Here is an 11,049-nt window from a genome sequence, read left to right on the forward strand (position 1 = left end):
AATCTTTTAAAAATCCTTTCTGAATGATGTTTTCTGATGAGTTTTACCAAAACTACATTAGAATAATGGATGAAAAATGATGTTCTGGCATTTATAAATCCATGGCAACTAGGAAAACATTGTGCCTGACATCTACATAGAGGTGAAATACTGTCATTAGCACACAGAGTATTAAAGCAGTGCTACACATCTCATTTTAGTACTTGCCATGGACTTAAATGTGAGTTACTTAGAGAGGCATGTGGTGAACAAGCTGCCAATTGTGCTTTCCTCCTACTTCAGGATCTGTTTCTTCCCATTGAAAGTCTGATTTCCTTGATACCTGCCATACAGAAGCTAGAGCACTTTCCTAGGATATTTCTCTTGCAGCCTGCAGTTGTAGTCGCCACACTGTACGTACACAAAGGTATTTTACTGTACTTTTAAAAAGTACACTACAACACAAGGTAGGGCTTGCTTCAAAATGAAGATGCATCTAATTTTTACGTTTTCTGCACTATTTAACACAGTTAATTGATGCTGTCAATAGCACTAGTGGAGAGTAATGCTAATGCTTTGGACTGTAGTATTCTGAGCTCGTTTTTAAGTTTTAGGGTGTTTTCCAACTTGTAATGGTGTATTGCAAAGAAAAACAATACAATAAAAATAGATAGTTATCATAGCCAGCATCAACAAGTAAGTTTCCAATTTTTCTGGAACTAAGTGTCTATTTAATTTTATCCTAGCCAAATGAATTGGTCCTTCATTTTCCAGATTCTAAGAAATGTAAAGAACTACATGAGAATGAGGTCATTGTGATAATGTACATTACCAGTAGAGCTGGCCTAATATGAGAAAAGTCTGAGCATATGAAGAAAACATAGGCCAAGTCCAGGACTAAAAGCCTGGGTGAGAAAACATTTTCATTAGCATTACGAATATATTCTCACTGTCTATTAGTTATTTCTCCATTGAAAAATCAGGCCAGTATGTAATTTTAGTGATAACAGCACATCTTCAGCTGCTGTAAATCTGTTGGTAAGTCCAATTATTAAAACCAGATGAGGATTTAGTCACATACCCTGTTCTCTTCAAATGCTCAGAAATTAAGTGTCTGTAATAAGCATTACCTATTGCACTTAAGAACTTGGGTGAATTTAGCGCTCTGGAAAGCAGAGTAAAAAGCAGCTCTGGCTGATATTTAGGGCTGGTGCAGTCTTTACCTCTGTGACTCTTCAAGTCTGACTTGTATGGACCTACAAGTTAAAAATAAATGGTGAGTCTGAAATGTTGGCAATAGCTGAAGATGATAATGATACCATTGCATATTATGACACATTATTTAATGCTTCTTTGGAAGTCTTTGGTGAAAAGATAAGCTGAATGGTCTCTCCGTTTCCAGCTATATATAAAATGCTTATTGCGGTTTATAAGCTGAACTCTCCCTCAGTGAATGTCTTTTAGCCATTCCTGACTATTATATCTCTCCACCTGAGTAGGTCAATCCACTTGCTCCTAAGGGGCTCCTGGGATATTCAGGATTCCTTAGTAAAAATCAGTTCTTCTGAATTCTAAATAAGGTCTTACAAAATAAATATCTGTTTCCAGAAAGAGCATACCAAAACATTAGTCAGTAAAACAACAGGTAATATTTACAGTAGTCAGACTAATATAGTAATTTGGGAAAAACCTTATACTGTAGGTAACAGGTTAAATCAGTCAAAGTAAATTTATCATTTGTACTTCAATGTGTTTATCATGTAACAACCAAGAGTGACAGCATGAGGTCATGAACCATTAAAAATGTGACTCTAAAAATCCTGAACCTGTTTACATAGCTGTAGTTGTGAATTCAGAGTGAAAGCAATGTGGCAACTTTAAGCTATATGTAATATAATTTGTTAACATCCTCTGAAATCCAGACAGGTAGCCCCACTGATGACAATAATGAGAACACAGGAGATTTATTTTCCTTGTCAAGGAGTTAGTCAAAAGTACCGGTGCAAGTGAGGGTTTTAGATATAGTAGACATAAACCCCTAGCAAAAGAAAATATTTAGACATCACTCCCAGCTGCTCAGGAAAGCCAAGAGGGTTAATGTACTTTTTTGACTGCTACTAATGCAAATTTAGTATTTTTTTTTGATTACATATGTCTTTAGGAATTTTTAATACCTCCATCCCATGACATTATCAAGAAGCTGAATAGAGAAATGGCTGCAAAAGCAGCTCCTTGTAGCCAGAATTAAAGACCAGACAGAAGGGCAGAGTTCTTATGCAGGTGGAAGTTAATTCCAAAAGATGTGAGTCACCTGTCTGGAAATGAGGGTGATGATTTGAAGTGTAAATCTAATTTTAGTTCTCTATGGTTGCACCTCAGAAATACTGTGCACCTTCTAAGCAAATTATAGGTTTTCTCAATTCTTAATTACCAAAAGAATAATTATTTGGTCCCCAAGTTAATTTTAATCCTCTGAGATTTTTTCTTACTACCTTAAACCAGCTCTTCCTAAATTTTTGTGTATCACATCCATCCCTAAAAAAAAAAAAAAACCAAACACGTTGTTACCAGATATGTGTGTATTAGGAAACATCAAAAAATACAAATAGCTCTCTAAAAAAAGAGACACTAAAAGGGAAAGGAAGATAAATTGCCTTGCGCCAGGTGAACAGAACTAATGCTGTTTCTGTGGGCTCGGGAATGTAATTTCCCATTCCCTTACGGGATACCCCACTACTCCACTTCCTTACGAAAATGAAAGAATTGGTCACACTTAAAGCTAGTGCCATCTTGCTCCTTTCCCAGCCTTTGTGGAGAGGCTGGGAAGGGTGATCTCATCCCCCCACCCCGAAAGCCAGTTAGTTTTTTCTTATCTTACCAGATCTGACTCTCTAGGATAGGCATGCATGTTTTCTGCTGTCACGGGTTGTACCAAGGGGATTTTCTTCAGATCCTAAAGTCTATGGGTAGTCCCAGTCACCCAGCTCTTACTCTGGTTGAGAACCACGACATTTCTGCCTTGGTACTGAGCCTTAAGGTTCCAGCAGCCCTGCTCAATTCTGTCGTCCCCAAAAGTGATTTAGATTTTCTCTAAAGTTAAATCAGAATCACAAAATGGGAACTCCGGCAAGCAGCTATCATTATTGCAAGGAACAACAATTTTTTTCCTAAAACAAACCAGCTTTCTGGTAACACTACACAAAGATAACAAAAACCTTAAGAAAAAAAGGCTCATCCAGATTTTACTGAAGTCATATAACAGCAGAAGAAGGTGACCTTTGTTTTTTGGCTTTCTTTTCTTCTCTCAGCTCTTCCCTGAAGCTGTCATTTGATGGATCAAATACTTCAGCAGCAATAATAACTTGACCACTCGGCTGAACTCTTCCACCACTTGTATCTGCCCCATGTCACAGCTTCCATTTCAGATATGCCAAAAAAGTTGTCTAAGTCCATGCTATGATCATGGAAATAACTGGGTGTTGCCTTCTGGTTTTGTTTTAAATAAGGGGAAAGAGGATTTTTAGCTATGTATCTGATAGTAAAGTTTAAGCCAGGGAAAACGCATGGGCTATTTTGTTGATACTTCTGAGAGAAATGTGTATTGGCTTGATCCCAAAATGAGATTCTCATTTTTATTGGGTGCTTCTTTTCCTTTGGCTTCCTGGCTACGTTTTACTAGTAATACAAAATCAAGTGCTGCTTTTATTTTCAGTAGGACCGGGGTTTTACCTCAAGTACAAATCACTGAGACAGAATACTAGGAAACCTTTGGAAGACCTGGTTAAATATGAAACTTCTTGATGGACTATCAGAAGCCTGCAAAGGGGGAAATTAATTTAAGGAAAAGAGAGAGTGCTATTAGAATTTTGAGTACTTGCTACCTCTTGAAAATCAAGCCAATAAGATAATTTCGTCCATTTTCTCACAGGCCTTGCATACACTGGAACAAAACTAAACACAGGCCAGCACTTTAACACAGAGATGAATCATTGCAGTATTTTCAGTACAATCTTGAAACATTTCAGTGTAGCAGAAGCAAAAATACTTTGAGTCTCTGAAAGCCAGGGGCCATTCCTTCAGATGAGGTGACAGTAATAAACCCAAGTCTGGCTTTCAACCCTGCCTCAAATAATGAGCAAATTCAAGCAATAGGTCACCTCAAATGCTTTCCAGAACTAAATCGGGGAGATATGTTGTAAATCTATAGCAAATGTAGAGAATTTTACTGTTTTATTACCAGTGACAGTTTATAAAATGGAATAGTATTGTTATAATAATACAATATAATAGTTTATGGTTGAAAGATTAACAGCAATATCTTTTCCCTTCATTTTTGACAATAACACCTAATTCCATTAGGAGCGGCTCTATGTAGCTATTTTTATCTTTGTTGATAACGGCAAAATCAGATTTTTTCCCTTGACAACTAAGCCTTTTTGAACTTCATAACTAGAGTAAAATGCTGTTGAGTGAATTTTAAGTATGCGCATACAGTTAAATTCACATTCAGATTTCTTTTCTGGGAGAAATTTCATTTCCTCTTTCAGAGAGGCGTGCAAAATGAACTGTTACTCACAGAAATTTGGATTTTTAAGAACACCTAAAAGATGTAAATATGTCATGCCCTCATAATTTCAACAGGAATCTCGAAGCCAGCCAATCATCTTAAGTTTAGGAAAAAAAACCCAAAACCCAGGGATACACCTCCCTCAAACGCTGTTGTCTTGTGCTCCATCAGAACTACTTTGATATGAGAGTATTTTGCTTTTTATCATATGTTCAAGTAAAGAAAGCTGTACTGCTCATAGGAACTAATTCCATGCATATAACTGAAAATCTTCTGCTGTTTTCAGTTTGGATTTGGTCTATAGGCACTGAAGATTAGCTAATAGTTGAATCCCATGGGTTCTTAAGTATCCATAATTGTGTTTGTTGTAAGGGACAATGAAAGCAATATCTGATGATTTTGCTTATGAAAACTGAGCTTGGCTGCCATATCATTCTTGACTGAGTATCATTCTCCATAATATTTTGTAATATAATATAAGGTATTGTAAGTTATATGGACATTTTATATAAAATATTCTAAAATATTTTAAGGCAAGAGAGAATATATAGTGCAGATAACTTAGAGAAAATAACTTAAGATCTTAAACGCAAACTTTATTTGTGTCTTAACAGAAATGTATGGCTCCATAATTTGGCAATGTCAGTGATGGACAGGTGGGTAAGAGGTTGTCAAGCTCAGGAAGTGAAATGTAAGTTTTTGCTGCAGATGTACCAGTGACATTTCACAGTCATTCACAAAGTATAATCAAGGGCCACGATGAATTAAAAGGGGGAAACATTGTAGGACAAAACAGTAGATAAGTGGCTTGATTAAAAATGTACCACATAAAAAAAATACCAGTTTGAGGGATTACAATTTTTTATATAGTTTCAACACTGTTTCCCACTGATGACTTTATAAAACATCGATAAAATCAAAAGAAAAAACTGACTTACCACTGGCAAAAATAATACATAATGAGCTGTTAAACTTCAAAGTAAAACTGAAGCTATATAGGAGGATAACATGTTCTTTCTTATGTTCATTACTGTAACCTTAGATGTTTCATAGGACATCAGATCGTGTTCAAGTGAATAAATAATGAAATATATTTTTATTTCTTATTTACGGTTTCACCTTTCTGTTTTAACTGATAAAATGGTAGGGAAAAATCTGTTTGGATCCTGTTTTCTATGGTCTGTTTCTCAAGCATATTTGGACATTTTTACAATTGCAATCCTTATAAATTTTAAGATTGATCAATATGCACAGTTGGAAACAGAGATGAAAATAAAAATAAAATAACTCTCAGGATCTGAGTTAAAAAGCTTGTGGTTGTGGTCATGAAGGCGTGTCTAAGATAGTGTATTACACACAAACTACTTTGTACAAACAAAAGTATTTGTCACAGAATTTAAAAACTATCTTAATGTAGACTGAGAATATAGTTCCTTAGTCCAAATTATTTTATTTGAGGATGCAATTTCTATCCAATGTTGCAATCAAAGAGATTTTAAAAATCTGCAGGATTAATTAAAAAATATTAAAATACTAAACCATGCTTAAACCCAAGGTTTTAGCATAATTCTTTTAAGAAGGCTTTCTGAGGGTTTCTTCATTTAAGAGTAATTGCCAACCAAAATGATTTTGGCCTTATCCAGTTAAAAACAAATACTTAATGCAGAGTATGCAGTTTAGCCAGATAAAGCACAACCAAGAGAACATTGGTATGAAATAATTCTTCTTTTTAAAAAAACAACCCTTCAGTTAGGATTTTGGCTCTAATCCTGTCCTCTTTAAAACCAGTGGCAAATATCCCATTGCTTTTAATATAAAAAAGACTAACATCTTTATGACATTCTGGTAATACTGGAAAAGAAAGTAATCTCTCTAGAATCTCTCTGACTGATAAAAAGGAAGACACATGCACAGAACTTTCCTTATGATGCTCAGAAACATCCCTGGTTCTCAGTGAAAAAAAATAATTCAATGTGCCCGGCACGGGCTGAGAGCCCAGTATTTCCCCTGCAGTAAAACCAGGACCCAGAGAAGGTGAGAGGTCTTGGGGATTTTTTTTATCCTAGTGAGCTCAAATTAACTGTCCAGTAACAATAACAGGCTCTGTAATCAAAGACTGGGTGACAGGGATGGTGTCTATGATGTCCAGTAGTAGAAAATTTCCTGATTTTTAACTGTTCTTCCAAAGTATCTTAAAATGTGGCAAGAGGGCTAAAAACCTAGGGAATTTAAAGCTGGAAGGACGTAGGCCAAAGAAGCTGACCGACTACTCTCTTTATTGCCCACTGAATAGGGTTTAAAGCAAGTTCCTGGTGGAAGAAGCCCCTTTGGGCTGGGCTTTGGAGGAGCACTGGTGGTATGAGAATGGCTGAGCTCGTGCTCTCCCTGCTCTCTGCTAACCCGACACAGGCCAGCCCTGGCCAGGAAGCCATCCCGCAGTGTCTGACTGCTCTCTTGGATTTAACGGCCCATTAATGCCATCTCTGGGTTTGCAGAGGAGAGCTGTGTCACATCTGGCTAATGCTGACCATGGGCAAACTGAGTGGCACCCACCTGTGCAGGGCATGCCCTTTGCCTCCTGCGAAATCCAATGGTAGCTGAAACAAATTGAATAATCTTTAACTTTATAAACAAAACAAACAAATGCAAGGAGGAAGAAAGGAAACAGACCAGTCACTTTTGGTTTTCCCTTGGATCATGGATGATCTTAGCAAAAAACATTGACTCATGTAAGTAAAATGTAATATAAAGACATGTTTTTGAAATTTTTTTTTTGTGAAGAGTAAGCAGGTATATTAATATCAATTTTAAGATGAGTTTACATTCAAACTATGCCTTTAGGAAAAGGAAACATGTTTGCTGCTCTGTTTTAAAGTGTTGATGAGTTATTGCTTTGATACACATGAGAGAAAATCCCTTATAGTTTTGGACTAAGTTGGGGATACTCTTGAAATCTGCCTTTATTATACAGCAAAGCTTGTGAAAATATTTCAGCTTGACCACTTCTCCATGCAAATGACAGTCTGTAAATCTACACTTGTAGCCAAGGGGGAGAATGTTATAAATGAGCTCTGACAACGTGACTTGAAAACTGAAATGTCCAGACATGAGTCTACATGTTGTTTAATCCCTGAGTTTATAGCATTAGTCTTAGCTGGTAATAAAAAAGTTGTCTAATATCCTTCTTGACTGATCAAGTCCTTGCGGTAAAGTACACAGATATGAGGTTATACACAAGAACTTCTCAGAACCACCATAAATCAAATACACTGAAATTGATTGGGAAGTAGGTAACATGAGCTTTTTTACTACCATACTTAATTCTGGTTACATTTAATTCAGAAGCTCTACATGCCTAGAACAGGCTTAATAAAAGATGTTGATCTTTTTGATAATTTCAAAGGAACAATTCTATACTTTTTGTGGATAGGCAACCTAATGGAACAAATAGAAAAATAAATGGAAGGAGTGACTTTTACAAAGAAGCTGTATAATCACATGTAAAGAATTTATTTTAAATCTTTAGCTGAAATAAATGTAATTCTAAAAGCCAAATGAGCTGTTTGCCAGAGCTGGATGAGGTGACATAGTCAACTTAAAAGGTATAGCTTTTATAAAGCTGCTGCTAACAAAGCTCTAAAAAATTTAAACTGATGTTTGCTTTGAAATGAAACAACCTTCTTTTAAATATACATTTTCCTTTTTTATGTTGATTTTTTTAGTGTTAGTAGACATTGAAATATATTTTTTGCTATTGGTACTTTCTGGTTTATATTCACAGACATGGGATATGCTGTTACACGTAGGAAGTTGTTAGCATGAGCCACCCATATCAGAGTTGACATTGGCTCCCTGAAGCCTGTTAATCCACTTTGATATCCACTGCTGTTCCAGTTACTCCTATTACATCAAGTTCAAACTTGCTCACATGAGCAAATTAAGCAGGTTTTAATCATCCCATGGAAATTACTTGGTGTCTCTGATAGAATTACTTCTGTACATTAAAGGTTTCAAAGTAATGATTTCAGTGTGCCAGAGACTTCCAGTAAAGTCTGAGGAAAAGAGGCCACTGAAGTCAATAAGCCCCGAATTAGGGCCTTTGGATTTCGTTCATCTCTTATCCCCAGGGTAAAATAACAGTACTTCAAAATAAATAAGTGGAAGTCATCTTTTAAATTAGAACAAAGGGTCAGGACAAATTATCTTTGGTTCTCCTGTAATGAGTATATAAAGTTTGCTCAAAGCTTTACTGCAGGAACAAAGATTAACAAACAAAAATTCTGCCTTGTTTGTCCTAAGATACAAGCAAATATATGTAGTCATTGTGATCTCCTCCATGTCAGATCTTTTTGTCTTAATCAGTCTAAAATTTCCTGGTCTTATGACAGAAATTTTGTGTCTCTATGCAGGCAAAAGAGAGAAGGGGGCACCAAAAATCCTGATAACTAGAACTGCCTTACATTTTTATTTCTGCTGCTGTCCAGCCAATATTGCCCTGTGCTCAAGAAAATAAATAAGGCCCTAAGGCTGAAGGAAATCAATTTGCCACAGTGAATTAAGAAAAAAATTTTGCCATTTATGTGCATATTAGTCTGTCTTTTCTCTTCTGCCATCACATATGACATAAAACTCCAGTTTGCAAACCGTGGTAAGTGCCTCGAGAGCAGATCCAGCCTGGGTGGCGGATGGGAGCAGGTTCTCCTGTCCTCTTCCCTCGGCGCAGGCAGTGGCCCGCCTGTCCACTTGCGGCAGGGCCTGCCTTCTCCCCTGGCCAACGGCAACAGGCTTTCCTCCTCTCCAGCCTCATCCCGGGGTGCTGGCGAGGAAGGACGTTTCTTCAGACTTCCCTACCCCAGCATTTTCCCTCAGCCTCTGGTAGATGAGGAAGCCCCTGTGGCCACATCAACTTGGCATAAGCATTGCCGGGGGATTTAAATTGATTGTGGAGCTGAGATGTATGTGGAAGGGCAAATACCTTGGTCTGGGGAGGCTGGTATATGAGACAGAGATGCATAAAATCAGACCAGGCAGGAGAGATTGTGGGCAGTGGAGATAGTATCTCAAGGGTTGGTACGTGGGCTTGGAAAGGGGTGCAGATCTGGGGGCTGTGCAGACTCAGGGGACACTTTGTGGCTCAAAGAGCAAGCTGTGAGCCTGCGAGTTAGTTGCATATATTGAGGATGCTAGTAGGGTTGGCCTGGGGGATGTGGCCGCTTAAGTGGCAAACTTCATTTAACAGTGACCCCATATACGTAGAAACAGCTTGAGCCCATTATCACAATGGACCCCTTCTCATGGTTTTCCCACTTGGAAATTCTGCTTTTGCCTGCACAGCTCAAGGTCTGACAGAAGTACCTGCCATACTGCTAGTAGCCTTGATAGAAACATTTGATTTATATGGACATCTTAAAACAATAGAAGGCTTTTAAATTTAATAATTAATTTCAGCTGCATTAACCATGCAATGAAAGAATGCAGATAACTTGCCATCAACATAGGTATTTATATATTAACAGTCCTATAGTATTTAGTATATTAACAGTCCTAACGATGGAAACAGTGACTTCTGTAGAAAAAGGCCAAAACAGTCATGACATCCTATTCATACAGAACATTCATGTAAATAACATGAGAAGTTACTTGTGTTCAGAGAATGCTTAGAAATATAATTTTGAAATATTTCTCCCAGAAAGTCCCCATGAAAAGAGTTAATCTTAAACACTTTCAGCTATCCATCTCAGAACAATAGGTCTTCATTTACTTAGAGAGGCCTTATATTACAGCCAGTGATCCTCTGGTGTTTTCTTGAGAAACCTTGACTTGAATATTAAGATGGAAGAGAGAGAGGTCTGTGTGTTTATTAAGACATTATTTCTGAATGGTATTTCTATGTCTCTGATATCCTTTCTCCACTGCTATGATGGCTGAGCTCTGACCCAATAGAACTCTCTTGGTGGATCTTAGATCAAGCACTCTAGAAGGGAAAATAAAAACCAAAATACATGTATTTTGGCTAATTTGATTTACTCTATGTCATTTTTTGTGTGAAATATTTGTGTCTAGATACAACTTTTCTCTGCTAGATGAATGTGCTTTTCAGTATTTTTGTATTATATAGACACATGTACTATGTATTGCATATGTCTATGTAATACTTATGTCTATATATTTGTGTGTTATTATTGATAATCTCTTTTTCACAGTAACATGAAAATGGTTCCCCAATTCTGTTCTCTTGTCTGTGCAGCTTTTTGAAGAAAACAGCACCAATCATCTCACTGTGTGCAAATTTACCACGTGATTTTGATACCTCTCTTGATTTCTTGTTCCCTAGATAGTCCATGTTAACTAATAACTTATTTAACTTCAGTAATATATAATGTATGAGAAGAATCTGAATCAGAGCAGATCCAAATGAATTCACTCCTCAGCCCTAGAGCTTCTGAGTCTCCATCAGCACAAGGAAATATGCTAGAAATGCTTGCTTTGGTTTTCAGAGGTTT

This window comes from Haliaeetus albicilla, chromosome 3 (genome assembly GCF_947461875.1).
Source record: "Haliaeetus albicilla chromosome 3, bHalAlb1.1, whole genome shotgun sequence".
In the NCBI taxonomy this organism is placed as follows: Eukaryota; Metazoa; Chordata; class Aves; order Accipitriformes; family Accipitridae; genus Haliaeetus; species Haliaeetus albicilla.